This window comes from Chiloscyllium plagiosum, unplaced genomic scaffold, assembly GCF_037043375.1.
Source record: "Chiloscyllium plagiosum isolate Xiang-an unplaced genomic scaffold, Cpla_swu_hap1 HiC_scaffold_16, whole genome shotgun sequence".
In the NCBI taxonomy this organism is placed as follows: Eukaryota; Metazoa; Chordata; class Chondrichthyes; order Orectolobiformes; family Hemiscylliidae; genus Chiloscyllium; species Chiloscyllium plagiosum.
Window position 1 is genome coordinate 17,332,892 of NW_028270154.1, and position 15,657 is coordinate 17,348,548.

General features: G+C 41.6%; 1 protein-coding gene across 1 annotated transcript in view; it reads left to right on the forward strand.

The window, feature by feature from the left end:
- Positions 1–6,747: 6,747 nt before the first annotated feature.
- LOC122556498 (exocyst complex component 1-like) overlaps positions 6,748–15,657 on the forward strand; it is a 41,563-nt gene continuing 32,653 nt past the window's right edge. The window contains exon 1 of the mRNA XM_043703197.2: positions 6,748–6,874. The gene's annotated coding sequence lies outside the window, so the exon portion shown is untranslated. The remainder of the gene's footprint in view (positions 6,875–15,657) is intronic.

The window sequence follows — 15,657 nt, forward strand, 5'->3', positions numbered from 1 at the left end:
CTGGTGGGACAGAACATATCCAGGGATGGTGATGGTGATGGTGATGATGGTGTCAAGGACATTGTGTGTAAGATATGATTCCATGTCTATGACAATGTCAGGCTGTTCTTTGACAAATTAACTAATATGGTAGTTATTCACTGAAATATTGTGGGCACTGTTAAGAGACTTGTAGATCACACCCACTAGTGACAACATGTCCTTACTGTTCCCCTACTCCACCCAAACTAATTCCACATCCTATCTCCTGAACTAAGGACATCTCTATTACACTGATGTCATTCTTGATTAGTAGCACTACTCCGCCACCTTCACCTAACTTCCTAATTGTCTTGAATTATCCTTTAATATTCAGAACCCAGTTCTTGACATCTTGCAGCTATGACCCTGTAACAACAATCAGATCATATTTATTTAATTCAATTTGTTTGCTCTGCTATAAAGGCTACTGCTTTTAGATACAAAGCCTTGAGTTTTATATTTTTGTTATTTCTGCAACACCTAGCTTTGACTTTTGGCCAATTCTAAGGAATTTTTCCCACTCTGTCCTTTCCTGCCATTCTCTGACCTTAGTTTCCAAAATTGTGACATTCTCACCTGGCTCAACTCTAACCCTGGATTTTGTATCTCTCCCAAACCTTGATTTCTCAACCCTTTGGTTTGTTTAAAGCCCTAATTAACATACCAGTTTTTGGACCAAGCATTCATTTTTCCAATTTTATTCGCTCAATACTAACTTGCAGATGTCTTAAGCAGTAATCCAGAGATTAGTACATTTGGGGTACAGATTTATAATATACTGCTGAGATTCTCAAGCTCTCTATGTAGAGTCTCTTTCCTATTTCTGCCTATGGCATTAGTACCATGACCACTCATTCTCTTCCTCCCACTCCAAGTTCTTCTCCAGCATAGATATTCTGAACACTGACACCAGACACAATCTTCTGGACATATGCTGCAGAGAACAGTGTCAATCCCACAAGCTACCCTGTCTCCTACATCCATGATTTGGAGGTGCCGGTGTTGGACTGGAGTGGACAAAGTTAAAAATCACAGTACACCAGGTTATAGTGCTTGTGGTTGTGGAGCAGAATCATACGACACAACTGCCTGATAAAGAAGCAGCACGTCAAAAGCTAGTGCCTCCAAATAAACCTGTTGCACTATAACCTGGTGTAGTGTGATTTTTAACTTATCCTACAACCACTACATTCATTTTGCTCCCTCTTCTTGAATGGCTTCCTGTTCTACACTGCCAGGGTCATCTTTCCAGTAGCTCTTATTCTCATGAAACAAACTGGAAGGGCTTCAAATCTCTTGGGCAATTGCCAGAGTTAAGGTTTTTTCACTTCTGTCCTCATTCATAGTTACACCCTCTTGTCAATGACTCTATAACCACAAGGTTTTATGCCCACATCTAATAATTTGGGTTGGTTGAATACAGTGCAAAGTCAAGAACTGTATCCAGCCTTAGGCTTCCTGTTTGTTGCATATTAACGCCTGGTAAGAGTTAAGGGCGGCACGGAGGCACAGTGGTTAGCATTGCTGCCTCACAGCGTCAGAGGCCCGGGTTCAATTCCCATCTCAGGCAACGGTCTGTGTGGAGTTTGCACATTCTCCCTGTGTCTGCGTGGGTTTCCTCCAGGTGCTGTGATTAGATTACTTACAGTGTGGAAACAGGCCCTTCGGCCCAACAAGACCACACCGCCCCGCCGAAGCGCAACCCACCCATATCCCTGCATTTACCCCTTACCTAACACTACGGGCAATTTAGCATGGCCAGTGAGGCAGCAGTGCTAACCACTGTGCCACCGTGCCGCTGTGGTTTTCTCCTACAGTCCAAAAATGTTCAGGTTAGGTGAATTGGCCATGCTAAATTGCCCATAGTGTTAGGTGAAGGGGTAAATGTAGGGGAATGGGTCTGGATGGGTTGCGCTTCAGCGGGTTCCTTGCCTCTGAATATTAATTGGAAAAGCGCAGCAGGTCAGGCAGCATCCAATGAGCAGGAGAATCGACGTTTCGGGCATGAGCCCTTCTTCAGAAACGTTGATTCTCCTGCTCCTTGGATGCTGCCTGACCTGCTGCGCTTTTCCAGCAACACATTTTCAGCTCTGATCTCCAGCATCTGCAGTCCTCACTTTCTCCTAGAAGATTTTCTGAATATTAATTATAAATTGTGGGCCTTGGCTAGATTGACAATGATGATTACGGCAATTGATTTTAAATGATGGAAGATCAGTACTCCTTAATGCTAATGAATGTCATATTGAATGTGGTTTTCTTTCTATCCCATTTTCTCCCAGTATCCTGTCCTTAGAGCCTATTTCTTTAAAAATTCATTCTAAGGATGAGGTTGTCATGGCAAGCTCACCAATTACTGCACAGCCATAGTTGTCCTGGTTTGAACCAACTGAATGGCTCATTCAATTATTTCAGAAAGTGTTTCATACCGGTTGCTCAGCCCTGATCAGGAGGAAATTGTAATGTCCAATCCAGATGTTTTCAGTGCTAATGTCAGTGGAAACTGCACTGATGCTTAATAAGTTGATGTCAACAAATTCTAAAAATGGGAGCAAACAAGGAATGCAGGAATGTAAAATGCACCTTTCCATTCTCCACACTGGATATAATATCCCTTTGACTCCTTCTGAAGTAATTTACAGCAGTATGGCGTAGGTTAGCTTGCTCATCTAACTAGCTACATAATTATAACATTGTAACAACACATGTTAATAAGCGAGCATTTTAAAATTCTTAAACTCAGATTCCCATATCCTGTTATACTAAATAAACATTCAATATATGTTACTAGGCCAGAGCATGTTCAACTTTTGAAATCATCTCATAAACTACAGCAATAAAAATAGAGCATTAACATTTTCTCATTGAGTCACTATATCACAAATACTTAACACAGCCTGAGCTGCTTAATTCTCACTTTTTACTTGTGTATCTCACTACACTGCTCAGGTTTTTGAATGAAGTATTTGCAGGTCAGGAGCTGATCAGTCTCTGATCAGTAAGTGGATCTCAGGTCTGCTGCATTCAAGAATTTTTTTTCTGCTAAATATCAGTCTGAACAAAAACATATTCAAAAGAATGGAATATCCATATGATAGTTATTATAAGTATTAATACATAGTTCTTCCTGTAATAGTAGAAATATGAAATCGTGTTCCAAACACAAATCTATGGATGCTAACTGAATCATTCAACTGAACATAAAGATCTGTTGCTAAAAGATATAAAGCCAAGGTGAGTGAAATAAGTCATAATGCAGCTAAGTCACAATCACATTGTATGCCACGTGTTATGTGCTTGTCAGTGAATGACTGTATTTTTGAAAAGTATTTCTTGGATAACGGCAACATTTCAGACCAACTCTTGGTGCATTTTATATAAAATGCCTGAATATATGCCAAAGGATGCTCTAAATAAACCGAATGGACAGAAAGTCAAATGAATAAGTTAAATCAAGTGTAGTTTTCAGGTATCACAAGGTTTACTAGGTTGAATCAGTGATAAAAAGATAGTTGAGTAGAGAAATTGCAAATAAAGAACTAATAGCTCTGTCCTGGCAATGTTTGAAGGAGAATTTGAAGGTAAGAACCAAAGAGGAAGCAGGACAATTATATGGATGAATGATATTGAGTAGACTGAGGGAGGTTTGAGAAAAACTGGAGAAAAAGTGCTGGAGAAACTCAGTAAGTGTGACAACATCTGTGAGGAGAGGACCACAGTTAGCATTTTCAGTCCAATTTGACTCTTCAAAATAAATTGCCCACTGAGACTATGGCAGACACAAATGAATGAACATAATTGACCTGTGGGCAGTGGTAGTTTAATTTTTGCTCCTTATTTATGGAAAATAATGTCAACTCATGTCACTAAATATAGGCTTAACTTCTCAAATTGCTTCCAGCATGATTTGATTTGAGTTACTTCTGACATAGAGATAACCTGTTCCTAGCATGAAGCAGTTGTCCCCTCCTCCATCTCTAGCCATTGTAACTTACAATGCTTATAAGGAAATTAAACAGTTTAAAATAACAAGACAAATAGTTTAGATGGTAATGCCTTAACTGCTTGGCAATATTATACCTCAATACAATTTCTAAGCTCACTACCCTAAATGCTGGCCTTATGAGAAATGTTCACAGCTGTTGAACAATTTTGTTAAAAAATTGTGTGGTTTTGAATCATAAGTGGAAAGTAAAAGTTCCTCCCTGATGTATTTTTAGTTAATGTGTTTATATCAAACATTTCGATTTAATTGAGTTTTGTGTAAAGATGACTCAGTATCTTGACAAAGGTCGTGCAGTTGATACGGTTTACATGGACTTCAGTAAAGTCTTTGACAGCATAGAAGGCTGGTCCAAAAGGTAAGAGCCCATGAGATCCAGGGCAAATTGGAAAACTGGACCCAAAATTCATTTACAAATAAGAGGCAAAGGATGATGGTGGAGTGTTTTTTTTTGTGTGTGATTGAAAGCCTGTGACCATCGGTGTACCACAGGGATCTGTGCGAGTGAAATAACTCCACAGAGGCCAGAATCCCATTACCAAATCACCCTTTATTTATACATAGAAAATTCTTGACTCTGTTACAGCCGCGTCAGAATCAACTCCCAGGTTGTCAGGATGTCTGATACTCCTGTTTATATCTGTCAGTCAGGGTCTCTGTTTGGACCAGCTTAACAGCGCTAATCAGGGGATTATGACCTCGTTATAATCACTACAGCTGGGACCTTTGTTGTTTTTTAATGTACATTAACAACTTGATGTGAATATCATAGAATCTCTACAGTGTGGAAACAGGCCCAACAAGTCCACACTGATTCTCCAAAGAGTAACCCACCCAGACCCATTACCATACCCTATTATCACCCCTCACTAATGCACCCAACCGACACATCCCTGAGCACTATCGGCAATTTCCCATAGCCAATCCACCTAACCTACACATCTTTGGAGAGTGGGAGGAAACCAGAGCACCCGGAAAAAAACCTCACACAGAAACGGGGAGAATGTGCAAACTCCACACAGACAGTTGTCCAAGGCTGGAATCAAACCTGTGTCTCTGGCACTGTGAAGCAGCAGTGCTAAGCATTGAGCTATCATGCTGCCCATATAGAATGTATAATTAGTAAATTTGCAGATCACACAAAATTTGGTGGCTTTGTTGAAAATGACAAGGATGGTCTCAGGCTACAGTCTGATATTGATCAGCTAATAAATTGGGCACAGCAAAGTCAGATGGAATTTAATCCTGATAAGTGTGAGGTGATGCATTCTGGGAGATCTAATAAGAAAACAATATGCACAATGGTCCCTGAGAGGTGCCAAGGGATGAAGGAACTTTGGCGTACAAGTCCATAGATCTCTGAAAGCGTCAAAAGAAGTAGACAGGATAGTGAAGAAGGCATATGGAATGCTTGCTTTCATTAGTCACAGTGTAGAGTACAGGAACAATGTGATCTTGTTGCAACCTTGTAAAATATTGGTTAGGCCACAGGTGGAATACTATGTGTAATTCTGGTCACCACACTATGGTAAGGGCATGGTTGCACTGGAGAGGATGCAGAGAAGATTCAGTAGAAGATGCTGCTTGGGATGAAAAGTTTCAGTTGTGAAGAGAGAATGGATAAGCTGAGTTTGTTTTATATAGAGTACAGGAGGGTGTGGGGAGATCTGATTGTGGTATAAAATTATGAGAGGCATATACAATGTGAGAATATTGTCCCCACAGCAGATGTCTCAAAGGTCAGGAGGTGTAAGTTGAAAGTGAAGGGCAAGTGGTTGAGAAGAGATCTGAGAAAAAATTTACCAGAGAGTGGTAGAAATATGGAATCTGTTGCCTGAGAGGTTGCTGGAGGCGGGTATTCTCACAAGAGTTAAGATTCATCTGGAAAGTACTTAAAATGCCAGGGTACAGTAGGCTGTGGACGAAGTGCAGGTAAATGGGATTAGTATAGTTTGGGGTTTGTTGATTAACATGGACATGGTGGGCCAAAGATCCTGTTTCCATCTTGTATGGCTCTATGCCTATTATTTTAATAGGTTTGCTGTTCCATTCATTAAATTGAGCTCAAACAGTAAAAGAAAGTGAGCAGTTAAAAATCCAACAAAAACATTTTGACTAGTTTGTGGGATTAAATGAGCCTTGACAATTATCTCTGGACTCTATTGCTGGTTTATAAATTAGAAATGTTGGAGCAGCAAATCAGACAATCTATAAACATCACATGGTATATATTCATGCGGAAGGGACAAGAACATCTGTGATTCAGACAGTGGCTGAAAAAGGAAAAAAAAAGTCTTGTCAATCAGATAAACTTTCTTTCAATTCCACTCCCACTTAGCATACTCTCCACTGAAGGAGTTTCCAGTTCAAGAAATACATTTTGTGGATTGGAGTTAATTGATTAAGTCACAATAAACATCAAAAGTGTATGTAAATCTTGTCTCACCTTGACTACATAATGACCTTCTAGCGCATCCACGTTTACACTAGATGCTAATTGTTAATCTGATAATGAATGATAATTAGGTTTTGAGGTATTAAATATGTTTTTAATGGTATCCTAAACAGTTCTGTTGTGTATTTTTCATGTTGGCACTCAATGCATTTGCATTAATGTTAATTTCAAAGAGATTTTGAATAAAAGTGATTTTTAAAAAAATATTCTTCAGTATTGGATAAAATTGGCAAGGTCACATGAGTTGCCCTGACAGCAGACAGCAGCACTGAAATCCATGTGAAGATGACCCATTGATATACAGGAGGATAATTAAATCATCTCATGAAGCCAAACTAAAATTTAATGGGAATGATTTGCTACTGGTTTTGCATTTGTGGTGAGGTATGAGCCGGGTAAGAGAATTTAAAACTATTTATAATAAACTTTAAATACTGGAATTCCTTCCTAAATTTCTCTGTCTCTTTGTCTGCCTTTAAGACCTAAATCTTTGATAAACATCTAGCCACCTGTATCTCCTTATGTGGCACTTTATGAAATCTTGTTTGGCATGAAGGCAACCAACACAGAGTTAGTCCTATACATGTTCTTTGATTGATTAGTTGATTTATTGACACGTGTACTGAGGTACAGTGAAAAGCTTTGTTCACAAGCATTACAAGCAGATCATAGTAAGCAAGGATGTACAGATCAAAAAGACTTAGACAGAGTAATGCAGGTTACACGGCAGAGAGTGCATTAGGCGAGATAAGTGTTAGCAAAATCAGCATTATTTGAGACTAGAGAGTCCTTTTATCTGTGTAATAACAACTGGGAAGAAGCTGTTCCTAAACCTTCGGTAACTTCTGCCTGATGGAGGAGGCTGTAGGAGATCATTACTGGGGTTTGATGATGTTGGCAGCCTTTTTGCAGCAACGAACCATGTACATGGAGTCCATCAATGGAAGATTGGCTTCCATGATGTTCGGGGCTGTGCACACCACCTTGTGCAATTTCTTATGGTCCTGGACAGAGCAGTTACCATACCAGGACATTATGCACCCAGACAGCAGTGCTTTCAAGGGGTGTATCTGGAGAAGCTGGTGAGGGTCCTTGCAGACAGGCCAAATTTCCTGAGCTTCCTGAGGAAGGAGAGGCACTGTGCCTTCTTGACAGTCATGTCTATGTGGAAGGTCCAGGGCAGGTTGTCAGTTATCAACACTCCGAAGAACTTGACACTGTCCACCCTCTCAACCTCAGTTCTGTTGATGGGGGTGTGTTCCCCTCCTTTCTTTATGAAGTCAATGATTAGTACTTTAATTTTGCCGACATTGAGAGAGAGGTTGTTATCATTGCACCAGATCATCTCTATTTCCCTTCAGTGTTTTGACTCTACATTGTTAAATATCCATCTAACTCTGGTGTCATCAGCAAACTTGTTGATGGTATTCATTTGGAATTTGGTTACACAGTCAAGGATGTACAGGGAGCACAGTAGGGGGCAGTCATGGATGTACAGGGAGTACAGTAGGTGGTGATCATGGATGTACAGGGAGCACAGTAGGGGGCAGTCATGGATGTACAGGGAGTACAGTAGGTGGTGATCATGGATGTACAGGAAGTACAGAAGGGGGCAGTCATGGATGTACAGGGAGTACAGTAGGGGGCTGACACCCACAGGAAAGAAAATGTCTTCATTGCTGTTGGTTTGATGGAGGAGAAAGTCCTCAATCTAACCAGAGAGGTCCTGGATCTTCAAATGTAACTCAAAGTCTGCCAGCTGTCACAGCCGATATTCATGCAATCTCTTTGAACCAATACTAGTTCTTCACTAACTGTGCTGGTATAGCTGTACCTTTATCTTATAACCCTGCAGAACATTCCAATGTTATATGACAGTTGGACAAGCCACTTCTTTCATCACAAGTTACACCTCTTCTCCATATCCTCCCTGCAGCTGACATTGAATCCAATTCCTGGTCCTCATAGTTAATGCCCTTTCCACTAGTCCTGTCCACAAGGGGCTGAGTCTTGAATGGAACCCTCTGAGTGTCCTGCTATACCTATGAGTCACGATACTCGAGCACTTCTCCGAGGGAAACATTATTGAGTTCCTTTATTCCATCAGTCAAACTGAAAATCAGTGTACTGCCGTGATAGCTCTTCAACAAATGCAACCTTTTTTTTAGTTTGAAACCTTTTTCATCTTTAGGCATGTCATTAGATCGTTCTGCTCTCAGTCCCCTTTGTGCTGAGCTGCTGTCATGTTGAGTCTTTGGAATGTGTTGATCACTGCTCAAAGTCTTCCCTTCTAATTGACCTCAAACTCCCGTGAATTCAAGTAAACTAATTCCTCAAGAACTTGCAGAGGTGCCCCATCTTGATGCTGTTATACACTTCTCAATCTACATCCTGCGATGAGTACCCTACTTTCATCATCCTCCCTCTGAAGATCTTCATACCCCTTTACATTTTGAAGATTGTGTCCCATAGGAAGCGATCTTCCATAATCTCATGTCCTGTGCTCTACAGTCCGGGAGCTTCATGGTTTCTCAAGAAGCAACTTCAAATTCAGTGTCCTCACACCATCTATTGATCAGTCATTCCTTCCTAAAGATGCAGCTTTGTTCATGTTCACTCCGGACATTGCATGCCCAACCACCTTGCCACTAAATAGGCAAGAAGAAACCTCGAGTGATCCAGAGAGATCATCCATCAATCTACACCACTCTCAAGCTTCTAAATGTGGACAAGCTAATACGCTACAAAAAAAACAATGTATCCACTCTAGATTCCCATGGACTGACCTAGTGGAGTGCCCCCATTTTCAAGCCATCATCCTTCCTTATTCTCAGAGGTGGAGTCCAGTTCGGCCTCCATGGTCATTTATATGAGACAGATGTCCCATTTTCCACTGTCCGTGTTGATGGTTCTCTCAGGATATGAAACGACGTCAAACTACAGTCAATTTCCTTTCCTCCTTTTGTCTTTTCTTCCTCAAGTGCCAGCAGTCATGACTCCTTTGATGCTCAGACAGCTCATAATTCTGCTTAGTAGGAGCAAATTACTACAGATGCTGGGATCTTTAGTGAAACCAAAAAATGCTGGGGATCACAGCAGATCAGGCAGCATCCATGGACAGAGAGCAAGCTAACGTTCTGAGTTTAGATGACTCTTCATCTGAGCTCTGAAATGTTAGCTTGCTTTCTCTCAATGGATGCTGCCTGACCCACTGTGATCTCCAGCATTTTTGTTTTCAGTCAAAATTCTAGATTACAGAGTAGAACAAAAAATTACCAGCATCCCAATCTTCAAAATTGATTTGTTGGCGTGGCGTGGGCAGTGGGAATAAGGGAAATATTAATGGTCTAATGATAATGATATAAAGGGAAAAGACAAAGGTCTTGTAGGGTAATGGTTAAGTTCTATTGAATAGTTTACATCATTAGTGATCCCTGCTGATGTTGAGTCAAATTTAGAATTAGGATCAAGCTGCAATGTTGTTTCCTACCTATTTATGTACAGAGTGAATAAAGTTAATAAAGGTTCCTGATCACCAGTATGAAGACAGACCTCTTTACAAACACAGAATGACATGTGTATACGTGTATATGGTAACATATACATCTCAGAAACAAATATAAAATTGATCAGGCCATTCATATTGCAGTATCTACATTCGAGTTTGAAATAGTTGATGAAGAGCTCGTGACATAATGTTAATTTGGTAGTCTTATGCTAATGCTCTGACATGTAGTAGAATTTCAATTCTGTAAATAAATCTGGGATACATTGTTGGTATTATAATGATGAACATGGCAACTAATGTAATCTGTGGTTAAAAACCCAGCTGGTTCACTTTAGGAAAGAAATCTGGTCCCCTTGCTGAGTTTGGCCTCCATGCGAATCGAAATCCATAACAATGTGGTGTCTCTTAATTACCTCCTGAATTGGCCGAGTAAGCCATTCTGTTCAAAGATAATTAGGGGTTGGCAACAAAGGAGAAAAACACTTGAATGATATAGAATTCCGGGCGCTTTGCCATTGAATTGAATCAAACTATGCTTATCAATAAATCTGCTTCTAAATTTCACTTGAGGGCAGCAGCAACTGTGTGGGGTACATAAGCTTTCCTTTATATCTAGGAGATCTATCAAATTTGAGACAGTAAAATGTTTTCTTAGAGTAGATATTAAGAGACTATTTTTCTGGTGGAACAACCAAATTAGATCTTCAAACTAGAGCTAAGCTTTTCAGGGATGAAATGAGAGAGCACTGTTTCACACAAAGGAGGATAGACAACTGGGAACTCTCCAGCAAAACATTGTAGCTGCCAGAGCAATTGGAACTCTCAGTCATTTTCCCAGGGTTGGGGCATCGAGGACTAGAGGGCATCGGATGAAGGTTAGAGGGGAAAGAATAAAGGGAAATCTGAGGGGCAACATTTTTACATAGAGGGTAGTATGCATATGGAATGAGCTGCCAGTAGAAGTGGTAAAGGTGGGTGCTTTGATCACATTTAAAAGGCATTTGGATAAATACATGGATAAGAAAGGATTAGAAGGATACGGGCCAAGTGCAGGGAAATGGGGTTAGCATAGAGTCATAGAGATGTACAGCTTGGAAACACATCCTTTGGCCCAACCCGTCCATGCCGACCAGATATCCCAACCCAAACTAGTCCTACCTGCCAACGCCCGGCCCATATCCCTCCAAACCCTTCCTATTCATGTACCCATCCAAATGCCTTTTAAATGTTGCAATTGTACCAGCCTCCACCACATCCTCTGGCAGCTCATTCCATACACGTACCACCCTCTGCGTGAAAAAGTTGCCTCTTAGGTCTCTTTTATACCTTTCCCCTCTAGCCCTCTAGTTCTGGACTCCCCGACTTTGTCTATTTATCCTATCCATGCCCCTCATAATTTTGTAAACCTCTATAAGGTCACCCCTCAGCTTCCGACGCTCCAGGAAAAACAGCCCCAGCCTGTTCAGCTTCTCCCGGTACCTCAGATCCTCAACCCTGGCAACATCCTTGTAAATCTTTTCTGAACCCTTTCAAGTTTCACAACATCTTTCCGATAGGAAGGAGACCAGAACTGCATGCAATATTCCAACAGTGGCCTAACCAATGTCCTGTACAGCCGCAACATGACCTGCCAACTCCTGTACTCAATACTCTGACCAATAAAGGAAAGCATACCAAACACCTTCTTCACTATCCTATCTACCTGCGACTCCACTTTCAAGGAGCTATGAACCTGCACTCCAAGGTTTCTTTGTTCAGCAACACTCCATAGGACCTTACCATTAAGTGTATAAATCCTGCTAAGATTTGCTTTCCCAAAATGCAGCACCTCGCATTTATCTGAATTAAACTCCATCTGCCACTTCTCAGCCCATTGGCCCATCTGGTCCAGATCCTGTTGTAATCTGAGGTAACCCTCTTCGCTGTCCACGACACCTCCAATTTTGGTGTCATCTGCAAACTTACTAACTGTACCTCTTATGCTCGCACCCAATTCATTTATGTAAATGACAAAAAGTAGAGGGCCCAGCACCGATCCTTGTGGCACTCCACTGGTCACAGGCCTCCAGTCTGAAAAACAACCCTCCACCACCACCCTCTGTCTTCTATCTTTGAGCCAGTTCTGTATCCAAATGGCTAGTTTTTCCTGTATTCCATGAGATCTAACCTTGCTAATCAGTCTCCCATGGGGAACCTTGTCGAACGCCTTACTAAAGTCCATATAGATCACATCTACTGCTCTGCCCTCCTCAATCTTCTTTGTTACTTCTTCAAAAAACTCAATTGAGTTTGTGAGGCATGATTTCCCACGCACAAAGCCATGTTGACTATCCCGAATCAGTCCTTGCCTTTCCAAATACATGTACATCCTGTCCCTCAGGAATCCCTCCAACACCTTGCCCATCACCGAGGTCAAGCTTACCGGTCTATAGTTCCCTGGCTTGTCTTTACCGCCCTTTTTAAACAGTGGCACCACATTTGCCAACTGCCAGTCTTCCGGCACCTCACCTGTGACTATCGATGATACAAATATCTCAGCAAGAGGCCCAGCAATCACTTCTCTAGCTTCCCACAGAGTTCTCGGGTACACCTGATTAGGTCCTGGGGATTTATCCACCTTTAACTGTTTCAAGTCATCCAGCACTTCCTCCTCTGTAATCTGGACATTTTGCAAGATGTCACCATCTATTTCCCTACAGTCTATATCTTCCATATCCTTTTCCACAGTAAATACTGATGCAAAATATTCATTTAGTATCTCCCCCATTTTCTGTGGCTACATACAAAGGCCGCCTTGCTGATCTTTGAGGGGCCCTATTCTCTCCCTAGTCATCCTTTTGTCCTTAATGTATTTGTAAATAACCTTTGGATTCTCCTTAATTCTATCTCATGTCCCCATTTTGCCCTCCTGATTTCCCTCTTAAGTATATTCCTACTTACTTTATACTCTTCTAACGATTCACTCGATCTATCCCGTCTATATCTGACATATGCTTCCTTCTTTTTCTTAACCAAACCCTCAATTTCTTTAGTCATCCAGCATTCCCTATACCAACCAGCCTTCCCTTTCACCCTGACAGGAACATACTTTCTCTGGATTCTTGTTATCTCATTTCTGAAGGCTTCCCATTTTCCAGCCGTCCCTTTACCTGCGAACATCTGCCTCCAATCAGCTTTTGAAAGTTCTTGCTTAATACCGTCAAAATTGGCCTTTCTCCAAGTTAGAACTTCAACTCTTAGATCTGGTCTATCCTTTTCCATCACTATTTTAAAACGAGTAGAATTATGGTAGCTGGCCCCAAAGTGCTCCCCCACTGACACTTCAGTCACCTGCCCTGCCTTATTTCCCAACAGTAGGTCAAGTTTTGCACCTTCTCTAGTAGGTACATCCACATACTGAATCAGAAAATTGTCTTGTACACACTTAAGAAATTCCTCTCCATCTAAACCTTTAACACTATGACAGTCCCAGTCGATGCTTGGAAAGTTAAAATCCCCGACCATAACTACCATATTATTCTTACAGATATCTGAGATCTCCTTACAAGTTTGTTTCTCAATTTCCCTCTGACTATTGGGGGGTCTATAATACAATCCCAATAAGGTGATCATCCCTTTCTTATTTCTCAGTTCCACCCAAATAACTTCCCTGGATGTATTTCCAGGAATATCCTCCCTCAGCCCAGCTGTAATGCTATCCCTTATCAAAAATGCCACTCCCCCTCCTCTTTTGCCTCCCTTTCTATCCTTCCTGTAGCATTTGTATCCTGGAACATTCAGCTGCCAGTCCTGTCCATCCCTGAGCCATGTTTCCATAATTGCTAGAAATGTGTTGCTGGAAAAGCGCAGCAGGTCAGGCAGCATCCAGGGAACAGGAGAATCGACGTTTCGGGCATAAGCCCTTCTTCAGGAATGGGGAAAGTTTGTCCAGCAGGCTAAGATAAAAGGTAGGGAGGAGGGACTTGGGAGAGGGGCGTCGGAAATGTGATAGGTGGAAAGAGGTCAAGGTGAGGGTGATAGGTCAGACTGGGGTGGGGGCGGAGAGGTCGGGAAGAAGATCTCAGGTTAGGAAGGCGGTGCTGAATTTGATGGATTTGACTGAGACAGGGTGGTGGGAGGAGAAATGAGGAAACTGGTGAAATCCGAGTTCATCCCTTGTGGTTGGAGGGTTCCTAGCCGGAAGATGAGGCGTTCTTCCTCCAACCGTCGTTTTGTTGTGGTCTGACGATGGAGGAGTCCAAAGACCTGCATATCCTTGGTGGAGTGGGAGGGGGAAACGTCGATTCTCCTGTTCCCTGGATGCTGCCTGACCTGCTGCGCTTTTCCAGCAACACATTTCCAGCTCTGATCTCCAGCATCTGCAGACCTCACTTTCTCCTTCCATAATTGCTATGAGATCCCAGTCCCATGTTCCTAACCATGCCCTGAATTCATCTGCCTTCCCTGTTAGGCCCCTTGCATTGAAATAAATGCAGTTTAATTTACTAGTCCTACCTTGTCCCTGCCTGCCCTGACTGTTTGACTCACTTCTGTTCTCAGCTGTACCCATCTCAGATTGATCTCTTTCCTCACTATCTCCCTGGATTATGATTGATGGTAACAGATTAGTTCCATCAAGTCTGTGTGACAGTCCAAACATAAAGCTGCCTGTCAAAGTCCATATTAAAGAGAGTTCATGTATTGTAAACAATTAAAGTCATCATAACCCCAGAGGACTGCACTCTTGTAAGAGAGAGAGAGAGAGAGAGACAATTGGTGGTGAGCTTAACCTGAGGGTCACCATGCAGTAAGACTGAGAAGGAGGGACCTTCATGGTAGCCTGAACTGGTACAGGAATTGAATCTGTGCTGTTGGCATCATTCTGCATCACAGACTGGCTGTCCAGTCAACTGGGTTAGCTGGTCCCAGGAGACAATTGTTATTGGAGACAATGGTTGTTGAAATAAATATATTAAAGCAAATGGAAAGCAAAGTAAGATGGTGTCATTAAGCTAGCTATGTGAGGAACAACCAGCAAGGGCTGGACTGAGCCCTATGCTCAATAAAATTGTATAATTGTGAGGTTTAAGTACTAACCATGACATAAATATGCTGAAATCATGCATTATGTGTTCTGACCAGGGAGTGAGAGAAGGTTTTGATAAAGAAGGTCATATGTAACTGTGTATATTGGCCCAGATAATGCTTGACCAGGATGACTCATGGTTTGCCCTGCTGTCAAGACTTGGTAAGGCATGAAAAATTTGTGTCCACATAGTTGATGTAACTGAGAGTTGGTGGCAGGGGAAATCAGTGCAATAGAGTAGCTGGGATCTTGGTGAAAAGGGTCGACTGCTCACAGTTTACTACTTTTCTGTGTTTGCTGTTATAAGCAAATTCCAACACTTTGCACAATATACCTATTTGCAGAGCATTATTATATTTCAAAAGGAGTAATAGTTCTAATATGAGCCCCACTACAGACCTTCCTCTAGCCAGAAATTTTACCTTTATTCTTGTTCCTTAGCCAATTTTACATCCACGAAGCCACTGCCACTTTAACCTCATGAGCTTCAATTTGGCCAACAAGTTTATTGTGAGGTAAGCTATTAAATGCCATTTAATAATCTACATGAAACACTCCAGCCACATTAGCCTCACCAAACATCCCCATTAATTCATTAAGTAACT